Raw genomic sequence first — 26394 nt, forward strand, 5'->3', positions numbered from 1 at the left:
TTACAAAGGTAATAGAAAAACACATCTAAACTGACACTAATACTCAGGGCCGGTGCAACCATTACGCAAACTAGGCGGTTGCCTAGGGCGCCAAGATTTGGGGGCACCAAAAAGCGGTGCCCCCCAATTTTTTTTTACAGCGTTCCTGGGCTGGGCTGCCGGCGGCGCGCTGACACGTGCGGCTCAGACTCCCTCTCCCAGAGCAGCGGCCACTCCATGCAATTATTGTCATTGCCGGCAGGGGCGCCGGCAGCTGGGCAGAGCTCCGCAGCTCTGCTTAGCGCTCACGTGGCACGAGCCTGGAGACAGGTGCGACAGCAGGGCTTCGCGAGGAAACGGGCAGCTGCCTCCTGGCTCAGCCTCCACGGTCAGCCCCAGCGGGGGCACGGAAAACAAGAGAGCCTCGGGCGGCGGTCCGGTGGAGGAAGAAAGAGGACCCTGACACCCATGCGTTGGGCAAGGTAAGCATTTCCCCACAGCTCGGCCTCGGGCGCCTGTGCTCCTGCTCCCCTTGGTCCGTGGCTGGTCCGTGCTCCTGCTCCCCTTGTGCGTGGGCGGCTGGAGAGGATGGCAGCCTGCAGAACTGAGCTGCCCCAGTGCCCCCCTTTCCCTGCCCCAGCCTCTGTCATGCCCGGTATCTGGGTTTTAAGCCCTGCTGCTGTGTTATGCCTGCAACAGGCAGGCCTAAGCCTGTGAGTGACCCCCATAGCAGCTGCCTGAAGAAGTGCTTGGGGGAATCACGCAGAAGGAGCGTGATATTTGTTTGAGTTCTCTCCTCATGGAGGCTGCACTCCACTTAGCGCAGGACTGCAGTCTCAGAGGACTCTTGACCCAGCACCTCGCCTTGGTTTGTAGACTTGTAGTGCACCCCTGTCACCGGGCTCAGTCTGGCACCCCTACCCCTCACCAGTGCCCAAGAAGCAGTCAAAAAAGGTGGATGGACTCGTTAGGTTAGGTTGGGTTAGTTGTCATGCTGTTGCTTGGCCAGTGTAGAGACCACTGAATGCATAATATTCCTCTATGATGCTCTGTCCTGAGCAAAATTGGCATGTTATGAGGTAGTGCCTGTGAGGGACAGGTGTCTGTTTATGTCATCCAGCCATCATGTCTTAGGTCTTCTGGGGGGGGCTTTTCCATCCTGCTTTCATTGGATCAAAGTCAAAGATTATTCTCACAGGGAAGTTAGTAGGCATTTAGAGCAGATGAGCATACCACCACAGAGAGCACTTGGCAACCATTTGAGAGTGTGTGACCTATTTAGTTAGAAAATGGAACTTTTCATTCAAACTGAGTTTGTACCATTTGATGTTTTTAATCATTTGGAGGTGCATAGCTGGTTGGACAGAATGGGTTCTGCAGCACTCCCAGTCAGATTTTGATATGAAAGAATGAAGGAAGGAAGTATACGTGACTAAAAAGGGTGTATTTCTGATTACAATCAACATTGCTTAATTTTAAGGGAAAGTCATCTTGATCTCTTAATCAATATTTACGTCAAACAGTTGATGAAATTCAAATAGTGACTTATAGTAAGTGACATGTATTCTCTATCCTTTACTTTTAATAGTGAACAAGAAAAAGAACTGATAGGAATAAAATTTCATTTTTTTTTCATTTTCAGTTGATGCAGCCTCATGGCAGATAAAAAAAATTGTCTGGGGCACAGACAATTTTGTAAGCGGAAGGCTGATAAGCAAAAAGAAGAAAGAAAGCAAGAATGTTTGTTTCTGAAATATCTCCATCCATTGGCCAGAGATGAAGGTAGTTCAATGCCAAAGGATCAAGCAGAGATGGAGGTGGGGATGAGAGTTTCACAAGTTGAAGAAGAGTTTGAAGAACATAATCTGAATATTGAAGACGAATCAAATGAGACACGTGAGGATCAAAACTTGGAAGACGGTGAAAGCGAAAATGTCACTTGTTTGAATTTGAGCTTTAGTGATCCTGCTACTTGGGCCAAATGCGATGATCAAGTCCGACAAATTCTGGTGGAACATGGGCCGGAACAAGTTCAGCAGTTCGATTTTCCCAAAGATAGTAAGCAAAGAAAATTCTCGATGATTCATTACAAACGTAGACTTGTTAATGGAGAAGAAATGCACCGTCAGTGGCTGCAGTATTCCACATCAAGTGATTCTGTCTTTTGCTTCTGCTGCAAGTTGTTTGGCAGTAGTACTATTGTCACATCATCTCTTTCTGAAAAAGGCTCAAGGGATTGGAAAAACATGTCTGCAATTCTTTCACGGCACGAGAAAAGCAGTCAACATTTGACGAATGTTCAAACATGGAAGGAACTTGAACTGCGATTGAAATACAAGAGAACAATTGATGAAGAACATTTGCGCTTGATTAAGCAAGAAGAAAAGTATTGGCAGCAAATACTAAAACATCTGATTGCTTTGGTCAGAGTTCTTGGTATGCAAAACCTGGCCTTTCGGGGAACACATGAAAAACTGCACACTTCTGGTAATGGGAACTTCCTCAAATTTGTCGAATATCTAGCTTTGTTTGACCCGCTTATGGATGAGCATCTTCGCAGGATTAAGGACAAGGAGATGCATGTACATTACCTAGGGAAAGACATACAGAATGAGTTTATTCAGCTTCTATCCAATGCCATCAAACAAAAAAATCCTACATCTGCTCGTGCTGCAAAATACGTTTCGATCATTCTAGATTGTACACCAGATGCAGGCCACGTTGAACAAATGACCATGATCATTCGGTTTGTGGATAGGCCTACTTCAGAGACCGAGAATGAGACTGAATCAGTATGCATAAAGGAACACTTCTCGAGATTTGTGTCGCTTACGGAGACAACTGGAGCTGGTATGACAGAAAATATTCTTCACCAGTTAGAAGAGATGTCACTGCCTATAGAAAACTTGCGTGATCAAGGCTACGACAATGGGAGCAATATGAAAGGGAAAGAAAATGGTGTCCAGCGAAGAATTTTGGATATTAATCCACGAGCCTTTTTTGTTCCTTGCAGTGCACATTCATTTAATTTGGTTGTTAATGATGCTGCAAAGTGTTGCTTGGAGGCAACCGCCTTCTTTGATTTAGTTCAACGTGTGTATGTGTATTTCTCAGCTTCTACACATCGCTGGGAAGTTCTAACACGCCACGTATCTAATCTCACAGTTAAACCATTGAGTGAAACAAGATGGGAAAGTCGAATCGATGCCTTGAAACCTCTTCGCTATCAGCTTAGTGACATCTATGATGCTCTGATAGACATCTATGAAGACACTACTCTAACAGGATCATCTGGCAATACGTCACAAGTTGATGCAAAGGCTCTTACAAAAGCCATTTCTAGTTTCAAGTTTCTTGTTTCTCTTGTTTTGTGGTATGACATATTGTTTGAGATCAACATGACTAGCAAACAACTTCAGGCAAAAGAATTCGACATATGTGATGCCATTAATCAACTTGGAGAAACCAAGAAGTTTCTTGTGGGCCGCAGAAGTGACGCAGCCTTTGAGAAAACATTGGTAGATGCAGGTGAACTTGCGGAGGAGTTGGATGTACCGGCACTTTTTGAACCAGATCCAATCCGTATTAGAAAGAAGAGGAAGCAGTTCACATATGAAGCAGATGACGAACCTATTTATAATCCGAAAGAAAAATTCAAAGTGAACTTTTACTTTGCAGTCATTGACACAGCAATACATTTGGTTGGAGAAAGATTCACATTGATGCAGCAAATTAGTTCAGTATTTGGCTTCATATATGATGTTTACAGTTTGCAAAATAAAACCCCAAAGCAAATTATGGAACATTGCTTGAATCTGGAGCAAGCTTTGCAACATGGTGAATCCAAAGATATTGATGCCTTTGACTTGTGCAGTGAATTGCAAGCTATTGCAAGACGAGTCCAAAAGAGTTCATCACCGCAAGATGTATTGAACTTCATATGGGAAAATAAGCTGACAGATAGTGTCCCTAACACAGTTATTGCTCTTCGCATCCTCTTGACTCTCCCAGTTTCTGTGGGCAGTGGTGAGCAAAGCTTCTTGAAGCTCAAGTTGCTAAAAACATACATGCGAACATCAATGTTGCAACAAAGACTTGCTGGGCTATCTATCTTGTTAATAGAACATGACATTGCTCACAGCATTGACTTGGAGGAACTTGTTTCTAAATTTACTAAACTTAAAGCGGGGAAAAATAAATTCTAAATTATAATGTTACTCTGTGACAGTGTATTGTGTATAATGTATATTTTAGGGGGGGTGGCGCAAGGTGGAAGTTTCGCCTAGGGCGCAAAATATCCTTGCACCGGCCCTGACTATACTTTATGTAACTGGAAAGCTGTTTCCTAATAATGATACTGTATCAAATTGTCTTAAAAAGTCTCACTTTAGAAATTCTTACCATCTAATTGATCATATTCATGTCTTTGGTGCAGAGGAGGCTCCTCCCCAAGCTTCTTCCACATTCTGGTTACTTTAAATACCAAAGAAACAATGGTAACTATCACTGAAATAGGAGTAGCATCTCTCACGTACATTATCTTTAGTCTTCCATCTTAGTCTGTGCACAAAAGGTGGGGACAGCCTTAGTTTAGGATATAGATAGAGGTTATGGAAAACTGGGAGTTCAGTCAGATTTGAAAGACCATATTCCAGGCCTGACCCTGTAGTCTTCACTCTGAGTTTGGTGTTTTTCTGCCAATGGAAGATTTGCCTGAATATGGATCAGTATTACTGAATTATTAGATACAGAGGGTCCATTCCTCAGGGGGTGTAAATTGGTGCAACTCCATTGAAGTAAATTGAATTGTGAATTTCCACCTGATGAGACTGATCTGGAGACTTTGAAAAAAGCTTTTTGTCCTTGAGATTTTGTCGTATCTCTATTCTGCTGGTCAGAAAAAGGGCTATAAATTCCCCTCTCTGAACATACACTTAGGGGAGCCAAAGACAGCAAAAAAATAGCTCTCTTACGGGGGGAACAAATAACCCTTATGTTGGTTGGCAGAATAGGAAAATGATAGAATCTTAATGACAAAAAGTACTATTTGCATCCTCTGTATACATCACCTGGATAATAGCATAGCTGGGAGGAGTTCTCACATTAAGCCATTGGGCAAATCTCTTATCTGTGGTGTAATCAAGTAAATTATAAAGTGCATTTTGGTCACAGTAGAAATACTGGGCTTATGCAAAGTAACTTTTCAACAACGAAAATGTTTACAGGTCATCTATCATGAGAAGTGAGGTCTGCATTCTCAGTATCTTTATTCTAACAGATGGGGTTTTTAAAACCAAATTAAATATGGAGTTATGGAAAATGTATATGTCAGACTATCCCATAGATAGTCCAGTGGAAATTGACAGAGTATGGATTAAAAATAAGCATTTACGAGGGGGAGGAGGGAAGAAAAATACAGTAACCTGGACTTTGTTGCAAACAGCCAAACGTCAGCGTGCAGTAACCCCAAGAGAGAGAAAGGACTGTGGATATCCGTGAATCAATGCCGCGGAATGCCAGACAAAGAGATGTTGTTTTGATGCAAGCATCAAAGGTGTTCCCTGGTGCTTTATTCTCTACTCAAAGCCAGGTAATGTATCTATGTGAAATACTCTTGGCTTCCAGTGTTCCCTCCCTACATCAGACTTTTGCTCTCTCTTAGAGATAATGACTACCAAAAAGGCAACCATAGCATTTGTAGCTTCACCAGTGAAAGTTCTAATGATCAAACCTTTCCTGAAGTAGAAACTCTCTCATGCCCAGTAATTAGAAGCATCATCAGGAAATTGTTATTAAATGGGCAGCCTCTGTCCCTTCTCAGTGAACCTCTCTCCCAAAATGTAGTTTCCCTTTTCAGGCCAGGAAACCCAGCAGGTCATCCTCCTAGAGTTACACTCTGCGTCACTTGGAAGGTGGTACCAGAGATCGCTCTAATTACAAAGGGTTAATCCATTTTTAGAAATTGTTGAAGTCCAACAGGTCATTAGTTTATGACCTTGTCTTGTAACAACTTCTACTGATGTGTTTATAACCATCCATAACACTAATCATGTTTGTAACATGCTCATAATATCTATTATTCATTTATTCATAGCATTTTATATGCCATTGCTAAATGAAAATGTAATATCAAGTAAGACCAGAATAATAAAGATCCAGTAGTCCAGCCATGGCAATTCAGCACACATAGTACAGAAAAACTCAGTCTTATCACTCCCTTCCTTTGCAGTGACTATTCCTAGCCAAGCATAACTTTATAAGCCAACACTGTTAGCTTCCTTCTTTAACAAAGAGTTCGTGGAAATCCTATATCTTACGATAGCCCAAGGGATTTCAATATTGAGAAAGATGACTCCCAAGATTTGTCTTCAAGAATACCAGACTTATTGTGAGCCATGGGACCAGGTAAACTACTCTGAACAGGAACTTTCCTGGGGAAACTGGCAGGAAAAGGAAGCAGCAGAGCTCTCAAGTGTGCTGGATTTGGCATGACGTTTCACGTTTCTGCTGAATCAGGAAGTGTGTTCCACTCCCAAGCACAGTCACAGCAATGCTACGTGGGTGGAAGGAGGGAGCTCAATACTTGTAGTTTAGTTAGGGTTACCATTCGTCCGGATTCCCCCGGACATGTCTGGCTTTTTGAGCTAAAAATAGCGTCCGGGGGGAATTTGTAAATGTCCGGACTTCCCCCCCAATGCCGAGCGCGCGCGGCTAACAGGGCAGCCGGCCGGATGGTGCCACTTACATGGGGCTCCGACAGCCAGAGAGAGCCCCTCCTCCTCTCCCCTGCAGCTGAGATCACTCCCTCCCTCCCTCCCTGCATTCGCAGATCGCCTCTGGCAGTCTGGAGCTCCTCCCCCGCTCCTCCTCCCCTGCTGCCCAGCATGCCGGGACGAACGGCTCAGGTCGTTCCTGAGCAAGTTCACAGAGACGTTAGGCGAAGGCCAACAACAAGGGGGCCAGGGGGTCGGAGAAGGGGCAGGGAGATTCTGGAGGGGACAGTCAAGAGATGGGGGGTTGGGAGTTTGGGGGGGGTTGGGAGTTCTGGGGGCGGGGCTGTCAGGGGGCAGGGGTGGGGAGAGGGATCGGAGCAGTCAGGGGACAGGGAGCAGAGGGGTTTAGATGGGTCGGGCGTTCTGGGGGGGGCTGTCAGGGGGTGGGGAGTGGTTGGATGGGGTGTGGGAGTCCCAGGGGTCTGTCTGGGGGTGGGGGTGTGGATAAGGGTTGGGGCAGTCAGGGTACAGGTAGGGGGTAGGGTCCTAGGGGGCCAGTTAGGATGGGGGGAGGGTCTCAGGAGGGGGCAGTCAGGGGACAAGAGGCAGGGAGGCTTAGGTAGGGGGTGGAGTCCTGGGGGGCAGTTAGGGGCAGGGGTCCCAGGAGGGGGCAGTCAGGGGACAAGGAGCGGGGGGAGGGTTGGGGGTTCTGAGGGGGGCGGGAAGTGGGAGGGGCAGGGGCGGGGCTAGGGCAGGATGGGGGCGGGGCTAGGGCGGGGCTCCTCCCGTCCTCTTTTTTGCTTGCTGAAATATGGTAACCCTAGTTTAGTGGAAGGTGGATTACACTGGAACTGAGGAGAGCCTGATTTCAACTCTCACCTCTACTGACTGCTATTGACAATTCTATGTACCAAAGCAATCGGAGCTGGGCACCCAACTCTCTAAGGCCCTTTTGCAAATCCCACTCTACAATATTATAGTTTGTCAGCTTTTACTGCAAGAACTGAGATTTCATTTCTCAATTTCTCAGTTTTTCAACTGGTAGGATGTTTAAATCTAGGCGTTTCCATTTTTTAGAGAACAATGAAGTTCAACTTCTGAAAGCATATGAGATAAATACTAAAAGTTTGAATGAGCAGAGTACTGAAAGCTAACCATGAACAGGTACAGGTGAATGTGCTATGGACGTAAAGGAAAGAAAGAACTGTGGTTATTCAGGCATTTCAGAAAAAGAATGCCAAACTAAGGGATGTTGTTTTGATTCAGAATACCCAGGTGTACCCTGGTGTTTCCATCCTCAGATAAAAAAAGGAAGCATACCTCTATGAAATGTGTATAATTATCCCATTGCTTGAATACATGAAACAAATGGTAGTGGAGAGTGATGCTGTGTTCTCCCCAGCCTGCGTTATGCTTTGTGTGATGCTGGCAAATCCCTTTTTGACAGAACTTCATGAGTTCTTCCTTTATTTGGTTTTCTGTCTCTCTTATACCGACACATGCACAGTATTACAGGCTGCACAGTGTGGTTCATCTTTAATTGGCTACTACATACTAGTACTAGGAAGAGGGATAGCTTAGTGGTTTGCGCATTGGTCTGCTAAACCCAGGGTTGTGAGTTCAATCCTTGAGTTGGAGACTGGTACTGTTTTGAGCAGGGGATTGGACTAGATGACCTCCTGAGATCCCTTCCAACCCTAATATTCTATGATTCTTTTTTAGTGGACTATGTGTGCCTAACTCAAAATATCCAATACTGTGTAATGTGGAGAGGATACCCTTACATGTGGCATGAGCCAACTCCCATTAACATCAATGGGAAATTTAATTTAATTTTAATTTAAATTAAAAATCTAAATCATTTCCATGAACATTTTCATTGGAAAATATTTTGACTATTTTTTTTGACCAGCTTTACTGCTGGTTGTGAACTTGAGGGTAGGGAGAGGAATAATAACAAAAATATTGTTTAAAAATGTTTGCAGTTTTTCGTTAGAATATCTTTTCAATTAGCTGTAGTGAAGTGTCTATCTTCATTAACCTGAAAAATAGAGAATAATTATTGCATGGGCATCACAGTTATCTGTTGCCTACACAGACACAGACATAAATGACATATATTGGTTTCGTATTCCTGTATGTACATATGGTACTATTCTTCTGTTGTTGGCCCTCCACAGCTAGGATCTTGTGTCCTCCAGTAGCCATCAGCACAAATCCCACATGAAGGGCAGATTCCAGTTGTGGCTTTATGCAGTTTCCACTGTCAGGGCCTCTGCTCTGATCTTAGTCACTTCTTGGACATAACAGAACTAAAGAAAAAGAAAATCTTGACACACTCCTTCTCATAGACCAACTGAACTGTGTCCAGTCATCTGAGGATGTGTAAAAGGGGACTGTTGAGCTGAACAATTGCCTAATATACACCTCTCAATTTGTCACAGCTTTGCTCCTTTGTGATTCAGAAAAATAATTTTCATTGACCTCTGGACTTGATGGGAAAATCTGACCCTTTAAATATTGGTTTCCCCTTTTTTCTATTCTCAGATTGTTAAAGAAAATCTACCCCAGGAACATACACCAGGAACGTCTGTCAATAGAACCATTGATAAAGGATTGTGTTTAAATCTTGTGGTTTGTACTCTGTAATAATTCTGATTTCCAGGTCATTCCTGTCTTGGATCTACTTCTTAACAGTGACACAATTAATCACTGGAGAGGGGTGGGTATTGAGTACCAACTCATTTTTAAACAAAATCCTCTTCACTGGTTTAGTACTGGGCAACTGTTTATCATTTTGAATTAATCCAAATAAAATATAGAAATGGTGTGTTGCATACCAGTTTGTTTTTAATATTCCGAATGTTTCCTCTTCCTTTCAAAATTATGGCTTTGATTCTACACTTTGTCTGTGCTGCATAATAGGGAGTGGTAGCCTCAGAAAGCTGGCTGCAACTCCCTGATCCATGACTGCGCACACCAGGGGAAGTTAGAACAGCAGAAGGCCTGCTTCAACTTCTGCCTTTGGCACACGCTAAGCTCACACCACTGGGGGACCAGACATAGGTGGAGCCCAGCTCCACTGGGCCCCCAACATAAGAACATCAGAATGGCCATACTGGGTCAGACCAATGGTCCATCTAGCCCAGTATCCTGTCTTCCGACAGTGGCTGGTGCCAGGTGCTTGACAGGGAATGAACAGAACAGGGCAATTATTGAGTGATCCATCCCCTGTCATCCATTCCCAGCATCTGGCAGTCAGAGGCTTAGTGATACCCAGAGCAAGGGGTTGCATCTCTGACCATCATGGCTCATAAACATTGATGGACCTATTCTTCATGATTTGTCTAAATCTTTTTTGAGTAGTTATAGTTTTGGCTTTCACAACATCCCCCAGCAACGAGTTCCACAGGTTGGCTGTGCATTGTGTGAAGATGTACTTTCTTATGTTTGTTTTAAACCTGCTGCCTAATAATTTCATTGGGTGACCCCTGGTTCTTTTGTTTAGGTGAAGGGGTAAGTAACACTTCCTTATAAACTTTCTCCACATCATTCATGATTTCATAAAACTCTACCATATCCCCCCTTAGTCATTTCATTGCCAAGATGAACAGTCCCACTCTTTTTAATTTCTCCACATATGGAAGCTGTTACATACCCTTAATCTTTTTTGTTGCCCTTTTCTGTATCTTTTCCATTTCTAATTTATCTTTTTTGAGATGGAGTGACCATAATTGTATGCAGTATTCAAGATGTGGGCATACCATGGATTTATATAGTGGCATTATAATATTTTCTGTCGTATTATCTATCGATTTTCTAATGGTTCCTAACATTCTGTTCGCTTTCTTGAACTGCTGCTGCACATTAAGTGGATGTTTTCATTGAACTATCAACGATGACTCCAAGATCTCTTTCTTGAGTGGTAAAAGCTAATTTAGACTCCATCATTTTGCATATATAATTCAGTTTATGTTTTCCAATGTGCAATACTTTGCATTTATCAACATTGAATTTCATATGCCATTTTGTTGCCCAGTCACCTAGTTTTGTGAGATCCCTTTGTAACTCTTCACAGTCTGTTTTGCACTTAACTATCTTGAGTAATTTTTTGTATCATCTGCAAAATTTGCCATTTCACTGTGTTTACCCTTTTTTTTCCAGATCATTTATGAATATGTTGAACACTGGTCCTAGTACAGATCCCTGAGGGCTACCACTATTTACCTCTCTCCATTCTGAAAACTGACCACTTAATCCTACCCTTTGTTTCCTGTCTTTTAACCAGTTACTGATCTATGCAAGAACCTGGCCTCTCTTCCCATGACTGCTTAGTTTGCTTAAAAGCCTTTGGTGAGGGACCTTGTCAAAGGCTTTCTGACAGTCCAAGTTAGGGTGACCAGACAGCAAGTGTGAAAAATCAGGACAGGGTGGGGGGTAATAGGCACCTATAGAAGAAAAAGCCCCAAATATCAGGACTGTCCCTATAAAATAGGGACATCTGGTCACCCTAGTCCAAGTAGACTATCTCAACTGGATCACCCTTGCCCACATTTGTTGACCCTCTTAAAGAATTCTAATAGATTGGTGAGGCATGGTTTCCCTTTACAAAAACCGTATTGACTCTTCCCCAATAAGTCATGTTCATCTATGTGTCTGATAATTCTGTTCTTTACTATAGTTTCAACCAATTTGCCTGGTGCTAAAGTTAGGCTTATTAGCCTGTAATTGCTGGGATCACCTCTGGAGCCTTTTATAAAAATTGGTATCACATTAGCTATCCTTCAGTCATCTGGTACGGAAGCTGATTTAAGTGATTGGTTACATACTACAAGTAGTAGTTCTGCAGTTTCACATCTGAAGTCTTCAGAACTCTTGGGTGAATACCATCTGGTCCTGGTGACTTATTACAGTTTAATTTATCAGTTTGTTCCAAAACCTCTTCTACTGACACCTCAAACTGGGACAATTCCTCAGACTGGTCTCCTAAAAAGAATGGCTCAGAGAATGCAGAGATTTAATTTAGCTTCTGAGCAATGGCCTTGTCTTCCTTAATTGCTCCTTTAGCACCTCAATCATCCAGTGGCCCCACTGAATAGATCCAGTAGTTTTGGGATCTACAAGTAAAAAAGGAATAATTTCAAAATAGACGGAGAGGTTACAAAACGGAGTTCTTTCAGAACATTCAGTAAAGAGAGATCAGTGATAGAAAATATAGATGGGCCTTGTCTTCACTAAGATTTTACTTCTAGTTAGTTAACTTGAGTTAAGATCACACTTTTTTTCTTTCTGTGTTAATGTTCTGTGTCTCTCATGCGCTTTTTCCTCGAGGCTTTCGGGCCGGATTAACCTTTTGTGGGCCTGGCTCCAAACATATTTGTGGGCCCCCATGGAGGCAATGGAGCATGGTGCGTGGAGGTCAGTCCCCAGAGCGAGGGGCCAGCCAGGGGCATGGCATGGCACGGCAGGGGCCTCCCTGCTCCACCCAGTCCAGTACAGGGCACTATTTACAAACTGGCAGTTGCCAGATGCACAGTGGCCCGCCTGGCCCTGTGCTGCCAGCATGCCCCTTCCCCTAAGGGGTGGGCCCATGCCGTGCCATGCAGCCCCCCGTCACACCCAACACAAACACCGCCCCAACTCCCTATGGCCAGAGCCCCCCCCCAGACCTCCTATGCCCAGTACCCCTCCAGACCCTCTCCACAAATGCACAGCACCCTGCACAACATCACCCCTGCCCAGTGCCCTTCTGCCCCAAACCCCACCACAACTGCCCAACACCCCCCACACAACCCCCACTCCTTAGTGCCCCAACACACACAGATCTTCCCTGTCCCCCCACAACTAACCGAGACTGGCCAGGCTTCTGCACCAGTCCCAGGCGGCTTAGCTCCAGGGAGACAGAAGAGGCCCCACAGGTGGTGGGAAACAGAGACTAGCTGAAGGTGCACTGGGGTCTGGCCAGGGGGGAAAAAGGAGCTGGCGGGTGGGGTCAGGGGCGGAGAGGAGCCATCGGCTGGCTGGTGGGCAGGCCAAGAGGAGCAAGTGGTTGGTGTGAGGGAGGCAGCGGGCTAGTGGGGTCTCAGGGGGCAGTGCAAGTGGAGCAGGCTGGGGCCCCTTCTGAGCATGGGCCTGGCTTCATGGCACCACTGGCGCCATTGTAAACCCAGGACTGCTTTCCATAACCCCAGAGTGTTCTTAACTCAAGTTCAATAACTTGAGGAAAAATCCTGTGAAGACAAGGCAGTATGTAGTTTTCACATGAGTTAGCAGACAGAGGTGGAGCCTAGCCTTTCATTCATATGAAAACTACAAACTGCCCTCAAGTTAGTTGCAAAAGGCTCAGGTAGGGAACTCATTAGAAGAGACAAGCAGGAGAGAGGTGGAGGTGGTCTATTGGTAACAAGCACAGGTGGCTTGGTCTACAGACCTGCTGAGTAGCTGCAACTACTGTATCATTAAAGTCAGAATTACTCATTGGCTTCATCCTGAGAGCTGTTTACTCTCACACAAGCAAGCACTTAAGTATAGTTTCTACCACCTAAGTAAGGGGTATGGTTCCCATCACTTTGGTATTTGAAATATGTATCATTCTTGCTTGTTTACAAAAATAAAATGTACTTTTAAATCATATTATCTGTGTTTTTTATACTTTAATATTATATTTGTAAAAGCTCCTCTAAATGTCCTTTATTTTAAATCATAACATCTAGTACTGCTTGATCTAATTAACCCCCTCGGAGTGAAGTTACAATTGTGTATTCAGAACAAAAATGGCCTATTTAACATACCCCGGCTACATTTTTCTGTGTCATTCAACAATGAAAAGAAAGTGTTATTTGGGGGAGGGGGGGGATTAGTATTATTGTAACCATGTTGGTCCCAAGAGATGAGAGAGACAAGGTGGATGAAGTAATATCTTTCATTTGACCAATTTCTGTTGGTGGAAGGCACAAGCTTTTGAGCAACATACAGCTCTTCTAGAGTTTTTGTGACAGTCTGAATGACTCTCTTCTGTACTGTGAGGATAGTATTATCTGCAGGCCACAGGCTTAAAATCGTAAGTGTCCTTTAAGCCAACATTTTCAAAGTAGGGTGCCTAAGATCAGACAGCTAAATCCACGTTCAGGGCACTTAATAACCAGCCTGGTTTATAGAGATACTGAATACCCACAAACCAGTTTCAGCTGTGGATGTTCAGCCCCTCTTTAAAATAAAATAAAATAAAATAATAATGATGATAAAAAAATCAAACCACTTATTTAGGTACCTAACTAGCAACACTTGGAGGACCCCCCCCAACCCCTCCAACACTAAATGACTTAATTCTACAGATAGAAACTATGGTCTAATATCCGAAATGAAAAGATATCCAATGCCATTGAAAACAAATGGACAGTTATGTGTGGGAGAGGGGGGGGTTCACAGGACTCTGTCCTTGGTCCCTTCTTCTTCACCCTCTACTTGTGATCTCTGGGTAACTATATCCACAAATATAAATTCAAGTCTATGCAGATGACTCAAATATACCTCTCCGCTGCAGACCCGACTCCTTCTGTCCAAACTAAAATCTCAACCTGTCTCTCTGACATCTCCTCACAGCTGTCTGTCAGCTCAAGCTCAAGATGGCTAAAACAGAGCTCTTAATCTTCCCCCACCCTGAAACTCGCTCCACTACTTCTTTCCTCAATCACTGTGGACAATAGAATCATAGATACCGTCACCTTGCCTGTCATTCAGGACTATGACCTGAATAAGCTAAACCACACAAAGACACTTTTAATGTGGAATAAGAGTGTCACATGGGGAGTTTGTGTGGAATAGCTATTGTGCTTTACAGTCACACTTTAGTTTATTCCGCACTAACTTCTCTGTGTAGATGAGCCCTAAGTCTTGCCAATTCTTTCCGTATAATGTCGCTGATCCTATTCTTTTCTAAAACTAAAACTCTTGTCCAGGCTCTCACCTTGTATCTCGATACTACAACATCCTTTTCTCAGGCCAGGACAAATGCACTCTTGCCCCACTCACAACCATTCCAAATACGGCTGCAAAGATTATTTTCCTAGCCCATTGCTTCGACCATGGCCTGTCTTCGCATCCTTCCGCTGGCTCCCTCTTCATTGTCATATCAAATATAAGTTACTTATCTTCATTTTCTAGGCCTTTCATGGCCTATCATCTCTCATTCAGTATTCAAAGGACAACTCGCACCTCTGATCAGCCCATGATACCAGCCTCCATCTAATGCACCTTTGTGCTGTCTCCTGTGCAGCATTTCATACTTGGGAGGAGCTCCCTGTAAATGGCTGCAAAGCCAAATCACTGTCTCCTTCAACTCCCTCCCTAAAATTCTCCTTTGATATGATAGCTACAAAAAACTTGACAATGGTTAGGCTGTTGGTGTGCTGAGACCACTGCCTATCATGCTGACCAATATTGTTTCCTGTCTGTCTGTTTGTCTGCATCCATCTGTTGTCTCTTTATACTGTTGTGTCTTATACTTCAATTGTAAGCTTTTGGGGGCAGGGACTGTCTTTTGTTCTAGGTTTGTACAGTGACTAGCACAGGGGCTTATAAGAAGCACACAGAATCTTTTTAAAGGGGATAAGGCAATGTGCCACATTTATTGAGAGTACAATTTGAGCATTAAAATCAGCATGTTTCCACACTCTCTCTCTCTCACACACACACACACACACACACACACACACACACACGGTTCTGCAGCTGGATTGTATAGTTTTGTATAGTTACCAGTCCTTAGTGTTGCTCGGTCAGTTCCAGTGGCCAGCTGAAACTGCACATGAGGGAGGGGAGCTGGGCCTCTGTCGAACGCATTCGAAGCTCTGATGTTGATGCAGAACGAACCCAAAGTCCCATGGCAATACACCCTTCTTTTATAGTGATAAGTTCCCACACAAGTCTATGGACCTTGCTGTGTCACACCGGACCTGTCAGTCACAAGGTATTCAAGGTTGCTTTAATTAGCATTATTTTGAGTTGTTACCAGGAGGATCCGCAGCTGTTTCTTATCTGTCCCTTTGGCTCAACTCCTTATCTTGTCCTTGGGGTGTATGCCTTCGCTTTAGGGTTGTCAATCTGCCATCCGGGTGATGGAGTTGGTGCCTCTTGACTCCTCCACTCCCTTCTTGACCATCCGGCCCAGTTGTCCTTTCTCAGTTAAGTACTGTACATTTTTCACTCACACCAAACAGTAAATAAGGCAATTAAAGACATAAAATTTCTATCCTTCTAAGAACAAATGTTAACACAATCAGCAAAAAGTAAACTCAGAACAATTTCTTCTTACTAATTCAAGGCTACAATTTCTTCTCATGAATTCAAAGCTAGCAAAATGGAGTATAAAGCAAAATAAGCAAAACGGAGTACAATTTTATTTGAGACAATTTCTTCCCATTAGGCTTTTGCTTACACCACGGCTGGGCCAGGGCCCACCCACTTAGCATCCAGGCCCACACAAATTTGGGCCGGAGCCCCCCAAATCCACAGGATGGGAGGGGGTGAGTCGTTCCAGGCAGAGGGTGTGCTTCATGGGGGTGGGTTTGGGCATGGCTAGCGCTGGGGCCAGAGACCGGAGCAGCAGCACACAGTGCTGGCAGGAGAGGGACACCGCCAGCTGGGCAGACGGACACCGAGCAGGGATGAAGGGCTGGACAGATCTTGAGCCCCGGAAGGGCCCCCCTCTACCCCCTGGGCATGCCCCACAGCCTCATCTTCTGGTGCCTGCTGAGTGGTAAGGACTGGCAGAGACAGCCCTGTTCTAGCTACGCCACTGGCCTAGCACAATGGGGCCTGGTCATGACTGGAACTCCTATGCACTTGCAGGAGCGGCACCAGGGTTTTTGCCACCCTAAGCGGCAGCAATCCTCCTCTGAGCATTCAGGGGGCCTGGGGTCTTCGGCGGTGGGGGTCCTTCCGCTCCGCGTCTTCGGGGCACTTCGGCGGCGGGTCCCGGAGTGAGTGAAGGACCCACCGCCAAATTTCCGCCAAAGATCTGGAGCGGAAGGACCCCCCACCGCCGAATTTCCACCAAGGGCGGCAAAATGCCACCCCCCAAATCCTGCCGCCCTAGGCGACCGCCTAGGGTTGCCTAGTGGAAGTGCCGGCCCTGTGCACTTGTACAATACAAATAATAGAGAGGACTTAGAACCTGAGTCTACCACATCCTAGGTGAATCTCCTAACCACTGGACTATTAGAGAAACATTCTGAAAGGTCTAAGTTTTGTTCTGATGCAGAATGAAAACAAATGTTAACCTCAAAATTTTTCAAGAAATGGCATTCTTATTTTCTGGCCCACCAGAGCCCTAAATAGAGCCAAAACACTATAACCAGCCTCTCACTTTAGGTCTCTTTTCTAGAGCTTCTCTGACCTCCCAAGGTTGTTTTTAACTTGCTTCTTGTGCCTCAGATGATTACCCATTTGGTAATGAGCTGCACCTGTGCCTTAAACAGGTCACGGCTGGTCTGGCTTTTCTAGCCATTAGTAGCCAGGCAACCATCAGCATTAGCTCCTACACAGGAATACATATTTGCCCATTATTTCTTTTCCTAGTTTCCTTCCTGCTGGGTGGGAGAAAAGAAGTTGCAGCAAATTCAGAAAATGTAAATTCAAAAGAACACTTTACTATGTTTTTTATCATTAATTTCACTCTACTACTTATTCATATGCCTCCAGTCCGAGCCCCAAAGTCTACACAACAATGAAACATGACTGCAGCCCAACCCTGTGACCCCTGAGTCAGCTGGCATGGGCCAGCTGTGGGTATTTCTTTGCTGTGTAGACATACCCTAAGCATCAGGGCTCAGTCTGCTTTATTCCAAATACTTAATCTACCTGGCCACAGTTTTTCTCAAGCAAGTCATTTGTTTCTGGTTTGTCTTCTTACATCTGATATATATATATAGCTAATATTAATTCTTTGCATTTACACACTGCTTTATCATCTGTAGATCTCAGAGCACTTTACAAAAGGTGGGTAAGCACTTTAATCTTATTTTGCAATTAGCCTAAAACCTGAGATTTGCAACAACTTTATGAGAGGCAATGTGGTCCAGTGGACAATGTATGTGTCCGTTAGGGGTTCTGTCCCCAGCTCTGCCCCAGATTTCCTACATAACCATAAGTGAGTCACTTAAATTCTGTTCCTCAGTTGCCCCAAACACTTCACTGTTACAGTGATGTTATTGATCATTATTAGGGCTGTGTGTCTGTCACAGAGGTCGCAGAAGTCAGGGATTCCATGACTTTCTGTGACTTCTGTAGCAGCCAGTGTGGCTGACCCCATGGCTGCCCAAGCAGCTAGCTCCAGGGCCAGCTGCTCAGGTGGCCCCCAGGGCAGCCACACCAGCCACTGCTCCAGCCCCCAGGCAGCAGACCTGGGGCGGCCGGAGCAGCCGCTGTCCGCTGGCCCTGGCAGCAGGGCCGGCTCCAGGCACCAGCACAGCAAGCAGGTGCCTGGGGCGGCCAATGAAGAGGGGTGGCACGTTCGGCAATTCGGCGGTGGATCCCTCAGTCCCTCTCGGAGGGAAGGACCTGCCGCCGAAGAATGAAGCGGCTCAGTGGAGCTGCCACCGAAGTGCCCGCGATCGTGGCTTTCCCCCCCCCCCCCCCCGCCGCTTGGGGCGGCAAAAACCATGGAGCCGGCCCTGCTGGCAATGGTCCCTGGCCGGTTGCAGCGGCCATGGTCCGTGGCCCCAGCAGCTGGTACCACTGGCCCTGGGTGCCCTCCCAGCAGCGGCTTCTCCATTCCCCCCACCGGACAGCTTCCCCCAGCAGTGAACCCCCCATGTCTCTCCAGCGGCCCCTCTCCCCCCCCCCCCCCCCGACCCCCACACAGATTTAATCACAGGTATTTTTAGTAGAAGTCATGGACAGGTCAGGGGCTGTGAATTTTTGTTTATTGCCCGTGACCTGTCCATGACTTTTACTAAAAATACCCGTGACTAAATCCTAGCCTTAATCATTATTTTAAAAGGGTTACTTATGCTGTATCTTAGCCATCAGTGCTGGGCCTTAGCTGAGCCGTTATCAGTCCTCTATCAGTCCTTCTGGATTATGTAGCATCTGCAGTTATCAATAGTGTGACATTTTAAAGAATAAGGCCTGGATTTATGCCATTTAGATAAGCCTTGAGAGATAATTATCTGGAAATAAAAGAAAGAAAGAACGAACAAACTATACAGAAACTGCTTCTTCTTTCAGATGTTTTATTGTTGGTTTTATTTTTACTGTGTGGAGGAGGGCAGTGCAACTCTGCTTCTCCTCCAGCCTTCTTTATATGTATAGCAGGAGCCCAACGTGCTACAGACAGGTAGTCTATTGTAGATGGGAGCTACCATATGATTAAAGTCAGGCATGTGCTTAAGTACCTTACTAAACTGAGGCCTCAGTTCTGAAGTGAGAAAACTGTTAAAAATCCTAAATAACTTTCATCTGCTTTTCAGTTTTTCCCCCTTAACCCTGAATTATGCACTACCAGAAAGTGCTGAGATACTACAGTGATGAGGGTGGTATAAGAAGCCATATAGAATAGAACTAGTGTCCCAGACATATGGACACTGAGGCCCAGATATTTAAGTGTTGCAACACTCAGCATTGTAATACCTAACTGATTTAGGCTCTTGGGCACCAAAATCCCATTGAAAATACTCTTTATGCTCCTAAATCTATTAAGCGTTGCACATATGTCCTTTAAAAAATCTGCATCTTGGTGGCTTGCCGAAATATCACTTTTTTTACTATTAAAAATAACAGATACTGAAATTGGCAGAATGCACCCATGACAGAGTATCGACTTACTTCTGATAAGGTTAGGTTGACAGTGCGGAATGTAAAACCTGATTGCCACATAAGCTTTAAACAAAGCTTTATATCTACACCAGCATTTTCCCACTTTCAAATACTTATCACTTCACTGGACGTTGTATGGGCTAGGAAATGGTTTAATCAAAAAGCGATAAATGGAGAGAACTGCCAAAAAATGCCTCCTTAGGTAAATGTTATTTGAAACTATTTGAGCAAACAAAACTGCTATAAAACAAAACCCTTTAGGGACATTTTCATCCACAGACTCACATTCTTCGTAAAGACTGAACACTGAAGACTGCAATGGAAAATAAGGTGTTCTGGTTACTGACCATTTCCCTCATTGTGGGGCTCAGCAATGCCTTGCTGCGTAAGTGCATGTTTTAAAATATCACGTTTAGGGCATAAGCTCAAACCACCTGAAATTAATCAACCCTAATTCTGAGTATTGTTCAATAAGGTATTTCTCAAAGATCTTGCTTTATAATGTCAGTAATGTTAAATATTAAGAAACTATTATGTTAATTGTTCTAATGTTATGTTGAGATGTAAAATTTAGTACATCTTTGTACTTTAGCTTTGTTATGACTCCAAATGGGAAAGAATGAAAATTAGGACCCGTCTACTATTTTCCTTGGCATGAGGGAGAAGGAGAGAGCAAAGACGTTGGAGATCTAATAAATTATGTTTCTTTCTGTCATGCAGAGATAACTTGATGTGGGTCTGTTCTTCTAACAATAATGTTTTTTATCTGGAGAGATTTGTCCACATAGGGCCCAATTTTGATCTGGATGTTTGTGCAGAGTTCTGCTGACTGCATTGGAAGGTGTTTGTGTCCAGGGAAAAAATTCATCCCAGAGATGGGAAATATAGACCCTGGAGGAATTAGACATAATACAGCCTAGTGGCAAGGTGCACTACCTAGTGTATTAGCAGCATATAGCAATTCTTTCAAGAGCTTAGCTCATGTTTTTGTATTTGAGAGAGTCCTTTTGCAGCAGTGTTTGATGGCACTGCTTACAAAAGAGATCTATATGATAAAAAGATGACCATCCATGTCCCCAAAATATACAAAATGTAGTCTTTGGGCCCCTTGCATGTGCATACTTGGCCAGCTGCTCACGAAAGAGAATACAGAATTTGCAACAGAGCAAAAGTCAGCGAAGCATGTTTTACATACTCATATGTAGGATCTTATTTTTCTATGGAGCTAATTTTATTTAAAGAAAAAAAGTCAGTTACTTTAGAACCAGAATTAAGGTTTTGCAAATCTTATTGGGAATTACTTCACAATTTTACAAATTTATAAACCGTTCTTGTTTTGGATTTAAGCTTCCAGCATTCCAAACATTGCAGCATTGTTCTATTTTAGGAGAAGCAGATAGCTCCCCTATCTGCCTATCTTAGAACTGCTGCCCATCCCCATATCATCCGAAAGCCTTCCATGAATATAGGCTAGCAACAGTGAGGCCCCTAGAAGACTTCATGCTAGACTGAGTAGTCCATTTTCATGGTCCATGTTAAATGCATTCTAAAGTATCTAAACCAGCATATATCATTTACATACTTCAGATTTTTAGTTATATTAATATTGTTAAAAATACAAGGAATTTTAATACACAAATTTATAAGACACAGTACTGCAAAATCCTTATTATGCAAACCTCAAAAAGCTTTTCCTGAGGCCCCAATCATGCTCCCATTAAAGTAAATGGCAAATTTCATTGACTTCAATGGGCAAGATTAGGCCTTAGGAGCTGCAGAACCAGGTTGTGCCTATTTGTCCCCATGAACTCGGATGGACCCCTCTCCGGAAATTCACCCAGCTTTCGAAAAGGGCCTGCTCCTCAAAACCAGGTTGTGAGTGTGTCTTAAATACTTATATAGCACCATACATGTACACAGGGCTTTACAAAACATGAACAAAGACAAGAGTCCGGCTACATGGAATTTACTGTCTAGAAAGGGTAAGAGAATCGTGTCAAGATTCAAATCTCAAGAGAGTCTAGGCATTTCAGACCTGAAGTTTGGAAAACATGCCACTCCCACTAAGTAAAGTAGCAAGAAAACAATTTCAAATAAACAAAAAATAAAAAGGACTAGTTTTCACATCTGTGGTGTTAGATGATTTAAGCAAAGTACTCGATATAGTAAACCAGTTCCCACTTTTGCATTTCTACAGTGATTTTTGCCAGTCTGCTCTCACTTTTCATTGGGATTTTACACAAATGTAACTCCATTGATTTCAGTGCAGTTTCTTTCAATTTACAGCAATCTGAGATCAGAATTGGGTTCTTTATATCAGCTACAACATTAGGGACAAATTCATCTCTGGGGTACTTGCCTGGGGTTCTACAGACATGGCTAGAATTTGGCTCTTAGTATTTTACAATTTCAACTTTGTACTACCAGTAGTTGTATAATTTTTGTAGTGAAGTAAAACTACTGTACAGTAATGCTCACTGCTACTGTGCTGGAGGCTTCTTTTGGAGAAAGACTGCCAATTGTGCGAAGCTGTGTAGTGGTTTCATAGTGGTAAGAGCAAATATTCAGCAGTCTCAGGACACTAGACTCATTTAAATTGTGAATTTGAACATATTTCTTCTGCAATATAAGTCTAAGGAAATAACCCATTTCACTACTTGGTCCCATGCTGAGGGACTGTTTTGAGCTGGGTCTATTTATAGTTTAAGGTAATAAATTGTTTAGGTTTACAAAAGTGCTTGATGTGCCTGAAAGTGTCATTTACAGGCTGGTGCAATTTTGAATCCCTTAAATAACTGATGCATAATCATTTAATGAAAAATATGTTAGGTTGTTTACCTTGTACTTTGTTTTAAATAGCTCCAGGTGAATGTGATGTGCAACCAAAAGCAAGAGAAAACTGTGGGTATCCAGGCATCACTGAAATTGAATGTAGTGCAAGACAATGCTGCTTTAATTCAGATACCCCAGATAGCCCCTGGTGTTTCAAACCGGTTCCAGCAGAAGGTAAGTGTGTGAAGGATGTCAGTTTTTTCAGTGCTGGCAGATGGACTTTTAATTGTATAAATCCCAGTTCTGCAAAGTTGTGGAGCATCTTCCCCTTCCATTAAAGTTAATGCAGCAACTTTCAGGAGGACTCCTGTGATCAGTTAAATGTGATGCTAAGGTAGGTCTTGGTGCTGTCTGCTGCATGGTGACTTTACCATCTTGTGAATGAAAAGTACCATATAACTAAATGCATTCTTACATATTAATGTGTACAGAAGACACACTGTGAAGCAGAAATTACATTTTAGTAAATCAGTAGATTTCAAAGATAAATGGAAGATTACAAATGTGACTGCTTTAAAGAGGTTATCAGTCATCTACAATTAATAGATACATTGAAAGAAGATGAGAGGATTTGGGAGGTTGAGGAGAATCTTGTTTAAACTGGTTTTCAGTTTATCCCTCTCATTTATTTTTCCATTTCCTTCCTATTCAACACCATCTGGCACTCCTTTATGTGAAAATATTTAGAGTTCAGTTACTAATTTGTTTCCTCTATTAATGACAGGGGGAAATTAAACTTAGTCCTAACTTTCAGAATGTCATCACAGTGTTTGTTAAATGGGTTTTGTTGAAATTGTTTGAGATAGGTAATGCACTGTGCAGTAGTCATTTTCATTTTTTTCTTTCTCCACCCAGAATGTCAGCTATAAAATGGATCTTCTCTAGAAACGTGTCTCTCACAGTGGAGTTCTTCATTATGACAATGACAAAGTGCTCTCATCTGTACAATGTATGCAATCTGTAATTATGCTGATTTTCATGCAGGTCATTTCTGATCCCTCTGTTTTCTTTACAATGACATAGTTTACCACTGCAATCTTTTTTCTATACTTTAGTATCATGCACCTGCCTGAAACAATAAAAGCAGCAAAACAAAAATTGCAAGATGCTTCTTTGGTATTTTTGTGCTCTAAATAGGTTGCCCTTTCCTGGAAAGTAGATATTTCTCTCTCTGACTTCCCAAGAGAAATCAATTACTGACAGTTCTGGAGAAAAATACATCATCATATTGTCAATACAGATACTACAAATTAAAACATTACCAAAGAGATGAAACTAGCTCAAGTTGGTTATGAATTAAAGTTACCAACTAAAGACTTTTCTGTGGCCTACATGATCACAGTCTATTTCCAAATGGACATGACTAACCCATCACCTATGGCACTGATTGATTGATTGATAACTTTGTTGGCTGTCTTAACAGACACAAGGACTGAATGGACCAAGGAGACTGAACTACCTCCTCACCCCTACAGGTACTTCCTCCAGATCATGGGTAAAGCACATGGATAGGGCAATGTGGACAAGTATGCAAAACTACTACCCATGCTGCTGGAGATTTTAGTCTCCAGGGCTTTCATGCCAGAACTTTTCACAAGCAATAGATGTGCTCAAACAAACCTTGTTTAGATGAAGAGAACTGATGAACTACTCAGACAATTCTGTCACTTGGATTTGATTTTAGGATATGCACTTGCAAAGGATCCCTGTCATGGAAAAAATGCCATGAGCTCAATCCATTTCCCACTGAAGTCTTTTCCTTGACTCAGCGTTAATCAGGGCCCATGTTTGTACTGAACTGGAGCTTGGAATCCATCTTTCCAGTCATACTCTCATTGCAGATTTCCTCTGCCTTTAAATTCAGCTTTCTAAGCTATGTCTTGGAAAAAGTGATTAATCCCTATTGACACACCAGACATATCTTTGTGCTTTTATCCTATACAAAACCCCCACTGATTGTTGAGAAAGAAAAGAAAGTAATGACATTTTAAGCTTTTAATTTCTCACATGCAACGTTGGGAACAATTGCATAGCCTGATCAGACATAGCCTGCCAGTTTCCACATTTAAAACTGAAGTCACCCAGTAGATAGTTTTACCTTTTATAGACATCAATAATAATGATGTATTTATATTTATGGTTACACTTCCTAGAGGTCTGGGCCTGATTCTCAATTGCCTTGTATCTTGTGTAGTCACACTTATTTGAACTGGGCTAGCTCCTGGACCTGGAAATTTTGTACCAGTGGTGCAAAGGGACAGTCAAGCTTCTTTAACCAGCCAGCTGAAGACTCTCCTGCTAGTTCTGGACCATCTACTCCAGCTCAACACTCATTCTTTATGCCCTGATATGGGAGCATGACCAGGAACATGTTCAGCTGGAAGAGGCTGCATACAGAGTGCCCCTGAACTCTTGCTATTCCACATTGCCAGAACAGCCCCTGGGGGGTAATAAGCAACTGGGCACAGCTTAGATCAGTGTGAAGGCTACTCTAAAGTGCCCAAAGTCAAACCAGCCCCAGGACTGGGGAACCAAAAAAGTGGCATAAAGTCCCCTTTTGTTTCTCCTTTTGCTTGGATCCTGGATTGGCCACAGTTTGACAAGACCAGATGATCAGATTTAGTAAGTGTGAAGTAGGTGTAACATGCTACCATTCTGATTTGGTGGGATTTAACACTTGCTCTGCACAGGTCCAAACAACTACACAATGTGCCAGATAGTGGAGTACCAGCCTACTGTGTCTGTCTGTGATGGACCACATTAAAGTGCTCTCATTAGGATAGCGAAGCTCTGGGCTGCCCCTTTGAGGGACTATGCCTTGTTGGTAGGATAGAACCCAGAAAGCTATGGACACTATGTAAGCTAGAAGGCAATTTTTCATCAAATATAAAACCATTGTCATATGTTCTAAAAATATTAAACTTCAGCTTTTACATATGGCAGAAATATTGGACGCTACCAGCCAATACAGTCAGGGAGGTTACCAAAGTAACACACACTTTGTTTTGACTAATGTGGGAGGGGCCAAGACATATATTATGGCTGGCCATTTTAGCTTCTGTCATAAGCTGTCTTGATGTATTCTACACCACAGAATTTCTGGAACTAGCCTTGCAATAGCATCATCTTCAAACAGAGGAATAACAGGTGGGTGGTGGTGGTGTTAGACTGAATCAGACCAATGGTTCATCCAAGATGAGATTTCACCTCCTGCAGTTACTCATTCCCATTCCCCATAATGCACCTAACCAATTGTCCAGTTGTTTTTATGATGTCAGGGCAAATTCTTTCCTGTCCATAGAAGACAATGTGCTGTGAGTAGAGCTGGTCTAAAAAAATGTCTGTAAGAAAATGCAGTGCTGCTGAAATCTAAATATTTTGTGGGAATGTGTCAGATTCAGAGCACTTTGGCTCACTTGGTACACTGGGCGCAAGCAAATGACATGCATTTTAATATGACTAAATGTAAATATATACATCTAGGAACAAAGAATGTGGGCTCTACTTACATGGTGATGGGCTCTATCCTGGAAAAAACTGACTGAAAAAAATTTGGGCACTGGGGGTGGGTAATCAGCTGAACATGAGCTCCCAGTGTGATGCTGTGGCCAAAAGAGTTAATGTGATCCTGATGCATAAACGGGAATTTTCAGTAGGAGTAGAGAGGTTATTTTATTTCCGTATTTGGTACTGGTGTCCAATTCTGGTGCCCACAATTCAAATACAATGTTGGTAAATTGAAGATGGTTCAGAGAAGAGCCAGGAGAATGATTAGTGGATTAGTGGATTAGAAAACTATAAAGCCTTATAGTTATCGAGCTCCTTGAGTCTATCTGTTTAGCTGAACAAAGATTAAGAGGTAACCTGATTACAGTCTGAAAGTATCTACGTGGGGAACAAATATTTAATATTGAGCTCTTCAATCTAGCCAAGAAAGATATAACATGATCCAAAGACTGGAAGTTGAAGCAAGACAAATTCAGACTGTAAATAAGTGTACATTTTTAACTGTGAGAGTAATTAACCACTGGAAAAAATTATCAAAGATTGTGGT

At 43.2% G+C, this 26394-nt stretch overlaps 1 pseudogene; it reads left to right on the forward strand.

The window, feature by feature from the left end:
* The first annotated feature begins 5298 nt into the window (after positions 1–5298).
* LOC135895111 (putative gastrointestinal growth factor xP4) lies at positions 5299–23852 on the forward strand (annotated as a pseudogene).
* The last annotated feature ends 2542 nt before the right edge of the window (positions 23853–26394 follow it).

This window comes from Emys orbicularis, chromosome 1 (assembly GCF_028017835.1).
Source record: "Emys orbicularis isolate rEmyOrb1 chromosome 1, rEmyOrb1.hap1, whole genome shotgun sequence".
NCBI classification, from domain to species: Eukaryota; Metazoa; Chordata; order Testudines; family Emydidae; genus Emys; species Emys orbicularis.